Raw genomic sequence first — 14,538 nt, forward strand, 5'->3', positions numbered from 1 at the left:
AACTGTGTTTTTAAAATTTACAGCTAATTATTCCTCTACTACCATTCATTTTCTCAATGTAACTGTCACTAAGACCACCGAATGATGTATTAGAACTAGTACTCATAGAAAATATTGTAAAAAGAATAGTTTATTGCATCGTTCTAGCATGCATCCTAGCTACATTTATAGGAACGTTCTTAAGGGTCAATGTATGAGGACCTCCAAGCTTAATAATGATGATGATCACTTGCAGTGAGGGTTTCAGACTTTATTTGATGATTTTATTAGTACAGGTTACCCATTAAATGATGTCAGGAAGACTATTAAAGAAATTCACTATGAGAGAAAAGGGAGGGCTAGACCATAGTTTTCCTCAGGAATTGAATAATGCATTGACATTTGAATCTGTTGTAACTTATTCTAGTGCCATAACATTAGTAAGTGCTAGGATCAAGAAGAATTAGTCTATCTTGATGGCCGATTAAATGATTAAATGGGTTGTTGGAGACCAACAGAAGTTCTGTTTTAAAAACAATAAATCACTTAAATGACAACTTTGTTATCAGGTTAAAAAAATTGTTACTAAGTTATCTGAATGTTTGGGGATGTAACCCTGTTATTCTTGTAATGTCTGTAAGTATACTTCCCCTTTGAAGTATTTATTCACCCTGACAAAGGTTTTTGCTACACACCTAAGTTATATGATAACTCCAATAGCACTGGTTTAGTCTATTTAACTTTTTATACTGTTTGTTCATATTTCTATATAGGGAAGATGAATCGTCTTTGAAAGAGCATATTTTGGAACATCTTTGTGGTATATGCAGAACTAAAACTACTAATGCTCTTGCAAAACAAGTTGATGCTTTTGGCAGTGCACATGTATTTCATTTTATGGTGTTGCAACCTGTGTCTAAAGATTTGATAGGAGGCAATTTTGTTAATAAGACTGAATATGTGATGAGGTGGATTATTACTATGCAGGCTGACAAGCGATCAGGTTTAAATGATGTTGTGCCTTTAAACCTGGCACTTAAATCACATGGTTTGTTTTAGTGATTGTTTGTTATATATACCTCAATGCGAAGTATTGTGTATTATGATCTGATGAAGTGTTATCGGCCATTAAAGTGCTTATCTTTTATTAAAGTTGTATTGCTTTTAGCTGTGGTGGTCAGTCATGTTTTTTAGTCTTGGATACTTTGTTGTTACTTGGACCTGCCTTTGTTCATGTTACTGCTTGTTATATTTCAATATCTCCTGTTGTCTCCTAAATAGCCTAAAGCATGACCTAGCAGGACCATTTGAGGCACTTTTCAACCATAGCCTCAAAACAGGTTATGTGCCAAGGCCTGGAGGGTCACAAAGATCATCACGCTTCATAAAGGTGGACCATCAACTGACCCCAGGAATTACAGACCCATCAGTCTGACAAGTCTAATGTGTAAAGCCAAGAAACAAATTACCATAGAAGTGATCTACAAGGATACCTGCTACCTAAAGACACTGGACTCATCCCAGTTTGGCTTTGTTAAGGGAAGGTTGTGCATACTTAACCTGGTAGACTTTTTCAAGAGGGTCACCAAGGTTATGGATCAGGAAAAAATGGTGCATACTGCCTAAATTGATCTGGTCAAGGAATTCTGTACAATATCCCACTGAGGTATTGTTGACAAACTCTTAGAACTATTCATAGATCCTTACATAACTGACTGGTTTGGCAGCTGGCTCACAGATATGACCCAAAAAGTCAGGATCGATGAGACCACCTCCACCAAGAAACCGTTCACCAGCAGAGTACCCCAGGGCTGTGTGTTGGGCCTGCTGTTGTTTGGCATCTACTTCTCAGACGTCAAGGGTAATGATAGTGCCCTTTGGGAAAGCATCCACCTAAACTATAAACCAAGACAAAGTCAGGTACCACAGAAAAGGAACTAAGTACAGCCTTGCAGTTCAAAAATTGAGCTGGTTTAATAGTAGTTTAAAAAGCATGAACACATTTAAAATCACAGCATTTTTGTCTTGTTCAGTCAGACTTCATCAGATACATGAAGCAAGGCTGTACTGAGTTCCTTTTCGGTGGTACCTGACTTTGTCTTGGTTTAAAGTTTATTTGGTGGGTGCCAGTTTGAGTTTCTTGGATTCACCTAAACTAAATACTTCATTGATAAAACACTCCCAAGAGTTGAGCAGTAGTTAGGGACCTGGGAACATATGTAGACAGTAATCTGGCATTTGACCAACACAAAGCCAAGATAGTAAGAAAATCATTTTATGTTATCCAGCTCATAAGCAATGGTATGGTATCCAGGTCCATGGAAGTAGTAGCACCACTCTACTTAGCCCTTATAAGATCCAGCATTAAGTACAATGCCCCCTTTGGTATGTACCTAACTGTCCACTTACAGCAGTTGGACTGTCCTCAAAGGTTCCTCACCAGGAGAATCCACGGTATGAATACACAGATCATCTTAAGGTCCTAGCTCTGTACTCAGTCTCCTACAGATTACTGAGAGGTGATCTATACCACTCATATAAGGCATCCTCTGATACAGCTCTGATGGAGCTTTTCCACATCCAAAAGACAAACAGCACCAGAAATACTAGCTCTAAGGACCTGAACTTTGTCTGCAATATAAATAGAACCCACTGGAGGGATCAATATATGTCTGAAAGGATCTTCACTCTACAGACCACACCCCCTATCTACATAAAGCAGAGTTCATCCCTGACCCTGTTCAAAAGAAACTTTGATCATCGGATGTGAAATCCCTGATGGACAGAGGTTTACAGTAAGTAAATTAATCCCCAACTAACATGCCCTTCCCTGCTACCTCTTTATTAGCATACCCCACCATATATGCATCAAAGGAACTCTAGGACAAAACTGGGTTGGGTTCCGTGGCTTGGCTTGTTAAGAGTCTGGTGGTCATTAGCCTTGTATGAACCTATACATTACAAGGTCAAGATAGCCTCACAAGCTAAAGACAACCATAAGACCTTCTACAGCTATGTCTGAACCCTCAAAGGCAGTACACAGCAGTGTGCCAAACTGCTGGTCAATGGTACCAGTTTCACTGAGCACAGTGACATAGTAAATATGTTAGCTGACAAATTTAGCTCAATTTTCACCCCCCCCCCATCTCCCTCCATGGAATACCTATTAGTATAACACCCCCAACTGTTAACAGGAAGCAGGTCTGGCAACACTTGCTAAATCCAAAAACACAGTCTCAGTGGAACCCAACAATATCTCAGGATGTTTACTAAATGGCTTGAAACATGACCTATCAGGACCGCTTATGGCACTTTTCAACTATAGCCTCAAAATAGGCTTTGTACCATGCAAGTGGAAGACTGCAATGATTATCTCACTTCACAAAGGTGGACCATAAACTGACCCCAGAATCTACAGACCTATTAGTTTGCCTAGTCCAGTGATGGCAAACCTTTTGGGTTTGGTGTGTCAAAAGCTCCTGCCACAAAATAATTAAGTACACTTCACATGAGCAACAAATGCAAAAACAGTGTTTTTGGTAATCTGGGTGTTAGTAATCACTGGAGTGTCACCCAAAATGTTATGGCATGTGTCACCTTTGACATGCATGTCATAAGTTCGCCATCACTGGCCTAGTCCAATATGCAAAGCCATGGAACAAATTAGCACAGAAATGATCAACAAAGGCATAGGCCTTCAGACACTGGACCCAACCCAGCCTGGCTTTGTCAAAGGAAGGTCATCCCTACTACACCTGGCGGACTTCTCTGAGAAGGTCACCAAGGTAATGGATAAGAGAAAACTTGTGCATACCACCACCTGGGCCTGGATAAGGCATTTGATACAATACCCCATTCAGGAATAGTTGCCAAACTCACTAAACAGGGAATAAACCCTGCATAACTTTCTGGATTGCCAGCTGACTTACAGATAGGACCCAAGAAATCATGACTGGTGATACCACCTCCACTACGAAACCGGTCACAGTCACCAGCAGGGTACCTCAGAGCTCTGTGCTGGGACCGCCCCAATTTAGCATCTTCTTCTTGGAGGTAAAGGATAATATGAAGGGCATTTGGTTGACCAGGTTCACAGATGACTGCAAATTGGAAGTTATCATTGATTCCGGCATGACACAAACATTTTACAAGAGGGTCTAACACACACAAATGATTGGTGCCAAAGTCATGGACTAAAAACTCAATGCTAAGAAATGCATTATAGTGTATTTTGGAAAAACTGCCACACAGGCTAATTTCAACATTAATAAGACTCCCTTAAGAGTAGACAGGGATCTGGGGACATATGTGGACAGTAACCTTGCCTTTGACCACCATGTGACCAAGACAGAATGAAAATCATTCTGTGTTGCCTAACTTTAAGTAAGGGCATGATTTCCAGGTCCAAGGAAGTCATAATGCCACTTTATTTGGCCCTTATCAGACCCATCATTGAGTATAATGCCCCTTGGGAATGTACCTGACCAGACATATGCAACAATTGGAATTCCCACAAATGTTTCTTACCAGGAAAATCCAGGAAATAAATACATTATCCTATATGGATCACATTAAATTCCTACCTCTATACTCTGTATTCTACAGATTACCGACAGGCAATCTATTCCTGGCATACAGGGCATCCTTGGATCCAGCTCTGATGGACCTTTTGCACATCTGGAAAAAGAACAACATCAAAACCATTAGATTCAAATATTTAAATTTTGCTTGTAACATAAATAAGATATATTGGTGAAACAGATATGTGTCTCAGAGAATCCTCATGCTCTGGAACAACCCCTCCCCCCCATTCATGTAAAGTGGAGTCCATCCCTAACTCTTTTTAAATGTAACCTTGACCAATAGATGGGAAATCAGAAATTCAACCCAGGTCTGGTCTCCATGTCTGTGATAGAGGCAAACAGTAATGCCCAAACTACCATACCCCCCCCCCACATCACCTCTAGAAACCTCTTAACTAACATACCTCCTTTATAAGTTTGTAGGTTTTTACTAGGCTAATGGCCCTGGAGCTTTTACAAACCTAGCCCATAGGATTACCGTGATATCGTGCCACCCGACTTTAGTTCCCAGTGCCTCTGTCGAGTAGAGCCAGGGGTGAATTTTCTATTTCCCATCCACTCCTCAAGGTTTTTATTGAAGAAGGCCAGTGAGGTGCTCTGTTTGACATGTACGGGAAGTCTATACCATAGCAAGGGCAGTCTCTGGGTTATGAACCTGTCCCTCCAGCACGTTCTGTTGATTGTGGTAATGAGGTTGAGGTCACTGGAGCATGTTGTGCAGAGGGATTGGATTTCTTTAGATGTAGCATTTCTAACAGAGCTGAATCAGTCATGGCTTTGTATGTCAAGCAGAGATCAGCTCTAAGTGGGCAATATGAGACAGAGAATAGTTGGAGTTTTTTTAGTCTGTCTATATAGGACAAGTGTTTAAGGCCTAGGATCCTCTTTGTGAGGTCCTTTTACGGCCTTTCCAGTTGTTGCAGGTGTCTAGCGAGGTACATGCCAAATGGGGCATTATACTCGATGATTGGCCTAATGAGGGAAGAGTAGAGGGAGACAATGACCTCTTTCTTCCTGGATGCAAAATCCTTAGTAATGAGATGTGCCACATAGAAGGACTTTCTGACCACAGTGGCAATGTGGTGGTCAAAAGAGAGGCTGCTGTCAACCTGTGTTCCCAGATCTCTTATAATGCCTTCTGTGTTCAGTGGACTACCATAGATGTGGTAATTCATGGGAACTAGGTTTTTCCCAAAGGGGATGATGACACATTTTTTGGCAGTGAGCTTAAGGCCATAGTTCTGACACCAGTTGTTGGTCTCAATGAGGCCTTTTGGTAGGATGTCAACATCACTTGGGGAGTTAATAATAGCTCCCAACTTGCAATCGTCTGTCAACTTTGTCAGCCAGAGACCCTTTGTGTTGGTCTGGACTTCAGAGAGGTAGATACCAAACAGGAGAGGACCCAGGACCGAACACGAGTTCACTCGTGACTGGTCAGCAGTCTGACTTGGAGTCCACTACTTTCACACTATGGGTTCTATCTGTGAGCCAGTTTCCAACCCACCTAGTGATATAGGGGTTTATGCCTAGCTTAGTGAGTTTTTCTATGATTCCTGAATGGGGAATGGTATCAAATGCCTTGCCCAGATCAAGGTAGGCTGTATGAACTACCTTGCCTTCATCCACAGCTCTGATGACTGACTCAAAGAAGTCGACCAAGTTGAGCAGGCATGATCTACCCTTCACAAAACCAAACTGTGTGGGATTCAGAGTTTGGAGATTCCTTATATCCTCATTTATTAGATCCATGATGATACGTTCCATAGCTTTGCATATCAGACTCATCAGGCTAATGGGGGCGATAGTTCCCGGGGTCTGTAGTCGCTCCTCCTTTGTGGAGAGGGATAACTGTAGCAGTGTACCATTTGGTAGAGACAAAGCCTGAGGTGAAGCTGTGATTGAACAGGGCACACAGGTGAGGTGCCAGTTCACTCTGTAGTTTGTGTAGAACACAGCCAGGGGTATTGTCAGATCCCATGGAAGCTGTATTCTTGGCCTTGGACAATACTGTTTTAACCTGTGCAGCAGTAATACTGGATGCCTGGCAATCTACTGGTATTGTGATTGGTCCTTTGGGGGGTAAAGTTGGCACTGAATCTTTTGGCCAGTACATTGGCAATATCTGTTGGCTCGGTATAGGAGGTACCATTGTGCAGTAGCTCAGAGCAAATCTGGGTATTGCCATGGAGATTCTTTACATAACTACAGAAGGCCTTGTGGTTGTCTTTACTGTTTGATGCAATTCTGTTTTCATCGCTAGCTTTAGAGGATTTGATGAGGGATCTCAACTTTTTATTGAGGCTGATAAGGGAGTTTTTCCATTCTTGGGTCTTCACCTTATTCAGCATCAGTTTCCTCCTTCTGTTGTAGAGTTTGTTTATGGCAGGGGACCACCAGATTGGCTTCCTTTTTTGGAGGAGAGTGTCTTGGTTCTATTGGGTATGGCAAAATTCATGCATTTGTGTACATGTATGTACAGTGCATTGATGTATGATTTAGTGGTCATGCAACTATTCTCCATTTGCATGGGTGCCGTGAAGTTAGCCACCTCTGTTTTTAGGAGCCCAAAATTAGCTTTGGAGAAGTTTTTCATGATGGTTACCTTTGCAGCAGTGGGTGGGGGGTGGGAGGGATGTGGATTTCCAGGGTGATTAGTTTGTGGTCGTATCTAACCAGGGAGGAGTTAACTATTGTTGTAGAGCAACGGTCACTCATGTTAGTAATGACCAGGTCAAGGATGTTGCCACTTCTAGTGGGGGTAAGAATGAGCTGGTCCAGGGCATTTGAATTAATGAATTCCAGGAAACATTGGGCAAGTGTATTGGTACATGAGTGCTTTTCCCAGTTAATGGAGGGGTAGTTAAGTCACCCAGTATGAGAGTGTTAGGTTGGACCTTAATATTCTCCAATGTGCTTAGGGATGTGGAGTGTAAGTCTTGGGACATTGTTGGGGACCTATAACAGGCTACGACCTGAATCGCTGTCTTACCCAATGTTAGCTGCACCTGAAGTACCTCTGATGTGTTATGTTGGGCTACCAGTCTGGAGGTGTGTGCATCCTTTAAGAATATGGAAACACCACTGCCTTTGGAGCCTCGGTCCAAGTTCTGGGGCCGAAAGGTGTGAAATGAGTTATAGCCTGGTAGTGCAGGGATGCTTTCTGCTGCCTTGAACCAGGTCTCTGTTACAGCACAAATGTGGATGTTCTCCATTTTAAGGAGTGCTTCGAGTGAGTGCATTTTCAGATTAAGACTTCTAGCGTTGAGCAGCATGACCTTCAGATTGCATTTGTTTGTAGTTGTTACGGTAGTAATTTGGTCTTTGGAACACCACCTAAAAAAAGCACTATAGGGGTGTCAAGATCCTTGGCCAGTATCCAGAAGCCCAGGGGTGACACATGCAGGCCATCTCTAGCAAAGCATCGAGGTCTGTTAATCATGTCATTCTAGGCAGACAGATACTGGATCCCCTTAGAATGACACCAGAAACTTAGTCAGTTGTTGAAATCAATCATTTTCTGCTTGTACTGTGGTATCATTCTGGGTGATGGTAGGTAGGATGCTGCTCAGGGCTAGGGTCATACCCGGCTGGGCTATATAATCAGAGAGCTCCTCCATGTCTCTTTTCATGTAGTCCAGGGGAGGTACGTCTCAGGTCATTCACACTCACATATACAATGACAGAGTCATATTTGTACCTGTTGTTGAGGGACCTGCATGCGTGTGTTATGTGGTGGATCCTGGCACCTGCCAGGCAGATGACTGTTACTTTCTCCTTATTCATCCTAGTGAGTGGGACATCAGTGTGCCTCACTATCGAGTCACCTATGACTAGTGTGTTGGGTATGCTGTTCTGCCTTAGGGGCTTTGGTTGAGTGGCACACTGTTAAGGAGAGTTATGTGTCTCATGGTTAGTGTTGTATTGTGATGGTCGAGTGCATTTCTCCTTGGAGGCCTCTGCTGTTTGCTTAGATTTTTATTTAGAGCCTCTGCAAAGGTGGATGTGTGGTTTGTGTTTTTATGTGAAGGCAGTGCTGGTGTGTGTTCTAGAGGGCTATGTGTTCCATGTGGTGTGGTGCAAGTGTTGACCTTCTCCTCTTGACCAGCTATTCCAGTCTTGGCTGGAGAGTGCGTGGTTTCCAGTTTGGGTATATAAGTGCATCACTCGCAAGTCTGAGTGTTGAGAAGTAAGAAGAGAGGGTTGTCGGTGTACATGAGGCAGTTGCTACATTGCCTCAGGATGGCCAAGTTCACCACGTTAATAGCAGAAAGCACAGGGAACTGACCTTTAGACATGCCTGGATGGGTGGGTATTAATAATAAGTACTGGAGCTGTTTCCTTGTAGAACGTTTATTGCTGGTAGCACTTTTGTGCACTACAATATTTGCTACAAGAAGTCTGGTACAGTGCTAGACTGATAAGCTAGTAAAAGTGCAGGAGAGGAGAGAACTAGCAAGTCTAAGGGAAAAATTGAAGAGCAGACTTTGGCACCGCTCAGAGCTACAAACAGTCCTGGATACAGCAAATCTGTACCTGGACTAGACTAGTTACAGGAAAGGTGGGAAACAAGTGCAAATGCGGACTTTTAAACCAGAAAGTTGAAAGATATGGAAAAACTGCCCAAATGGACAATAAACTACAATTTCTGGGCCAGAAACTACTCCTCTTGTGGTAGATAGGCTACCTAGTGCTTACCACTCCCACTGACAAGCTAGAAGGCTACCGTCCGAGAAAGAAAGGCTTTGGGGGCTCAGAAGCTTACAAACAGCCCTGGATACAGCAAATCTGTATCTGGACTAGACTAGTTACAGGAAAGGTGGGAAACAAGTGCAAATGCGAGCTTTTAAACTAGAAGTTGAAAGATATGGAAAAAACTGCCCAAATGGCCAATAAACTTCACTTTCTGGGCCAGTAACCACTCCTCTTGTGGTAGATAGGCTGCCTAGTGCTTACCACTCCAACCCCACTCCTCCAAATAAATATTCATGATACATAGGGACACAACTGGATTGGATTGCATGGCTAGGATTATAAAGGCCCTGTAGTTGTCAGCCTAGTATATACTATGATTCGGTGATCAAATCACTGCATTATGTGTAATGATGCGAACACTAATAGCATATAATTATGCTACTACATAAAGGTTATTTACGCAAATCTCTATTCTGTGCAATGATAATAATGCTAATACTGATAGGTTTTATGTGAATGTAATTGATGCAAAGTACTGTGTTCTGTGCAGTTATACTAGTATGTGAATGTTATTTAAACAAATCACTGCGTCATATAACCATGATATATTTACATTGATTACATAGATATCTCTCTGTATATTTTTATTTTTATTTATTTATTTTACATTTGTTGACTGGGAGAGTCTGACTGGATACATGCCCATTTTCAGCGGAGGACCAGGGAGAAAAGCTCCGCAGATTAAGAACAAACAATTATGAGATTTCTACATAGCAAGCAAGTATTTATCGGAAAACATATGACTTAACAAGATTCCATAGTTTTAAAGTTACAAAGTTTATTTTATTTATTTTATTTTTATTTTATATTTGTTGACCAGGATAGCCCGACTGGATAAATGTCCATTTTCAGCAGAGGCCCGGGGAGAAAAGCTCCACATGAAGTTACAAAAGTAGACTTAACATCGTACAGATTTGACACAATTTACAGACTCTGTTTAGGAGTATAAATTATACAATCTAACAAACTACTAATCTAGCTTAACATTTATAATGCAGTTGAGTTAAATTTACAAATAGTACTGGTACACATGTAAGACTAAATATTCAGTCAGGCTTGAAGCAAGGGCATAGCCATTGAGACTTGAAATACTGCTTGAGTGTTATTCTTAAGTTGAGATAGGGTAATGATTGGGGTAATGTTAATAAATAACAAAGTACAATATTTATTGTTAGTCACAAGTTTTAACAAAATTCCATAGTTTAAGTTAGAGTAAAGTAGTAGTTAGAATGACTGATTTCCAGTAATAACATTGATTGAGACAAATGTAAGTAAAAGGGGGCTTGGAGTGGATGTTAGGGTTAGTTTTGTGAGATGTGGTTGGGTTTAAAGTTGGAATGTGTATAACTGCTGACTGTTGGTGTGGGCGTTCGCAGGTGAGGCACTATAAGGAGGAATCACAATTCTTCTTAAAGGGATAGAAATGAAAAGGGGCACGAGAGTGGGTCAGAGGGTGTGTATGATATGGGTCAACCTGGTAGGTAGCAAGGGCATAGCCATGTGAGTTTTAGGTGTTCTTTTAGTAGCTTTTTAAATGTAACCATTGAGTTGGCTGAGGTAATAGCAGAAGGTAATGAGTTCCAAATTTTACTGATGTAGTTAGGGAAGAGGGAGTTACCTGCTGTGTTATTGCTTTTGGTCACCTTGATTAGTCTTTTATCACTACAGTGAAGTTGTCTGGTATTAGTTTGTAGTTTAAGTAGATTAGATAGTGCTGTTTTTTTGCAGGAAGTAGTAGGAGTTTCTGGGCGAAAGAAAGCTGATGGAATGAGAGGAGATTTGGGAATTCAAGCCAGTTAAGTTGATTTAGTGAATGACAATGGTGGGCATGGTAGGGGGCACCAGTAGCAAATTTGGCAATTTGATTGTAGCTGATGTTAAGCTTGGCCATTTCAGTTTTGGGTAGGTTGGTGAAGATGGGAGCGGCATAGAATAGTGTGGAGAGGAGGTGGGTTTGAGCTATGGTTATTCTAGCAGGTTGGGTTAGAAATGGTTTGTTTTTATAAAGACAACCCAGTTTTTTGTGAATGTTTTTAATAGTTTGCTTTATATGTAGATCAAACTTGAGGTTGTTGTCAATGGTCACTCCTAGCAGTTTAGTATGAGTGTCTGGAGTGATGATAGTCCCATCTCTGGACACAATATTGAATGTGTTGGGCATTGAGATGGATTTGTTTGGTTTAAATAGTAACAGTTTGGTCTTTTTGGATTAAGTAATAGGTTTTTGTTAAAAAATAACAGGTTTCTGTAATTTGCAAGGCTTTTTGGGTAATGGAGAGGAGTCTGTGTGGGTCATTGGCAGAGCAGACTAATGTTGAGTCATTGGCATACTGTATAACAGTTGCATCTTGGCATATGCTATGGAGATCATTAATGAATATGGAGAATAGAAGGGGTCCCAGAATGGACCCTTATGGGACTCCTGTGGTAATAGGCAGCAGTGAGGATAGGTTGTTGTCCCATCAAACTGCTTGTTGTCTACCATGTAGATAGTTTTGGAACCAGGCTAGTGCGTGATCACTAAGGCCAAGATTAGTAAGGGACTGGAGTAGTTTGGGATGATTGACCATATTGAAGGCTTTTGACAGGTCCAAGAATATGACAGACGTTAGTTTACCTAAGTGCCTGTTTTGGTTGATGAGGTTTGTAAAGGAAAGAAGGGCTGTGATTGTACTCTGGGCAGGGCAGAATCCATGCTGGGGAGAGAGAAGTTGGTTATTAAGTAGATATAGCATAAGGTGGTAATGTATACATTCAAGAATTTTTGCTAGTGGGGAGAGGATGGCAATAGGGTGATAGTTGGTGAGGTCAGTGGACGTTCCACCTTTATGTAAAGGGATGATGTAGGAGGTTTTCCAGATTGGTGGGATGGTGCTTTCTGATATAGATCTGTTAAGTAGACTAGAGATTGGTTAGGCAAGTTCATTAGCAGCCAACTGGAGGTATTCTGCTGGGATGCCATCCACTGCTAGGGTAGTAAGTTTAAGTTTGGATAGTAATTGTTTGACATAATTGGTAGGGATGGGTTGGAATGGGAAGGTAGTTTAGGGACTGACTGCAGGTTTGGGGATATTGGTAGTAGTAGGTTGTTGTTGAACTAGTTTAGAGATGGTTTCTATAAAGTATTTGTTGAGTGATTCAGGTATGTCTGTGATTTTGCCTGTGGAGGTTGGCAATGGGGTGGCATGTTTCCCGGGGTGAAGTAGTTTATTTATCCCTGTCCAGAATTTTGTGGGGTTGTTTTGATGCCTGTTTTGCAGATGTAGGAAATAATTATTTTTATCCTGGAGAATATTTTTTTTGGTTTCATTTCTAAGATTTTGGAATTGTTCTTTAGTTGCTGTAGTTTTTGTGGCTCCCCAATGATGCCAAGCTCTATTCCTTTGAGAAATCTTATTTTTAGTCTCTTTGGTGATCTAGGGAGCAGTATTCATTTTGAGTTTTGTGGTACGAGGTTGGGCATGGGCATCTAGGATTTTTAGAAACGTGTTGTTGAATTGGATTACAGCTTCTTCTAGGGGTGCTTTTTTAGTATGTTCCAATTATGGTATTTTAGTTTGAGTCTGAATTTGTTTGGGTCAAAGTTATTTTTGTTCTGAGTAGCTTGTATTAGTGGGGTAGAGTTGGCATGGATTTTGTATTTTAGTAAGAAGGTGGGTTGGTGGTCACTAAGCGAAACAGGTAAGGTAGGTTCCTAAAATCTATCAGTATGTAGACACTAAGCAGGTAAGTTAGGAACAGAGAACAAATAGTATAGGATGGCTTTACAGTAAAGACAGATTAAAGAAAGTACTTGCACTAGCTTTTGAAAGTCAAATAAGAATTTCATGCACTAGTCTGTGAAAGTCCAAAGGAAAAGCCTGGTAGTAAGAGAGAGGGTCAAAAGTATCTTTTTGTTAGGGAATTATATAATCTCTGGGTCCAAATAAACTTCTGAGGAGCAGGGTCACAAAACTACAAGAAGTATTGAAGGGAGTCACTGGAGGGAAGTCTGTTAGTCTGAAAGAATGAGGGGGGCTACAAGACGGTTGTATGCATCTGTTGCCCCTGGCTTAGTGAGCGCTAGGACACTATATTCAGCTATTTTGTCAATACTTGTAAAGTACAAAGTAGCTTATAAATATAAAAGTTTAGAAGCACGTTCACCATGAAAGAGGCGCCTACATTCACTTGTAAAGTAGAGTAGTGTCCTGTCAATGTTATAATAAAAGTATATCATAATGGCTGCACGTTGCTAAGTGTCCTTTTATTTTTAGTAGGATATCTTAAGCTCTAACTTCCTATATCTGCTTTTTTTCCTTCACAGTCTTGATCATTCTTACAAATATGCTTTTCTTTCAGTCTATCAGTGACTACATCTTAGATAAAAGTTATAGTTATATATTTACATATTCAAGTAAAAATAATGACTGGTAGTAGCTGTTTAACAAATTTCTGCAGGAGAGGCCTATTAAGCTTATTTTAGAGTAATTTATTCCAAGTTTGGGTGCAACTTGCTTTGATTAGGTGTGAACTGTCTTGATTGCATTAAAACAATCACAGCACTTTTCCCAGACAAAGAAAGTTAAACAAAAGGTATGAAAAGAGATGAAACTGCTCTGTTCAATGAGAAAAGGAAGTGATCACAAGCAAAACATCACCCTAGCAGAAGGTTCACCCTGAAAGGATTTTAATTATAATGTGTGAGATGGCTAGGCTATTTAAAAAGATGAGTGTATTTAAGAATGTGGCAATGGCCTCATGCATATTTAATCAGCACATCAGCATGGTCACAAATCATCCAAGGATACACATTTAAAACAATGAAGAACAAGATATTCATATTTAAACAAGTATTTTTCAGTTTGAAAGAAATACCAGAACCCTGGTAAAGTCATTCCAAACAAATTACAGAAAATAAAAGACAGTGTTTTTCACAGTCAGCATTTTAAACATTGCAAAAGGTGTGTGTGTGTGGGGGGGGCAATTCAAGTAAAGATTTATTGAGTCATTTATTTAAACAGAGACAGTCACAGATAATCTGATTTTTCACTCATTTCTTTTCAAAATGGAATAAATATGAGCAATCATCTAATATGAATATATGCCGTACCAAGAGCCAGCATTAACAGTTTGGGGCTAAATTGCTGAGGCTCCCCTACATACCTCTTAACTGTCCTTGATTTTGACTCAGATTTTAGCCTGTTGGACTTCTTTGAGAAAGTCACTAAAGCCATGGAGC

The sequence above is a fragment of the Protopterus annectens genome, chromosome 9.part0 (genome assembly GCF_019279795.1).
Source record: "Protopterus annectens isolate FY-2018-M chromosome 9.part0, PAN1.0, whole genome shotgun sequence".
NCBI classification, from domain to species: domain Eukaryota; kingdom Metazoa; phylum Chordata; order Ceratodontiformes; family Protopteridae; genus Protopterus; species Protopterus annectens.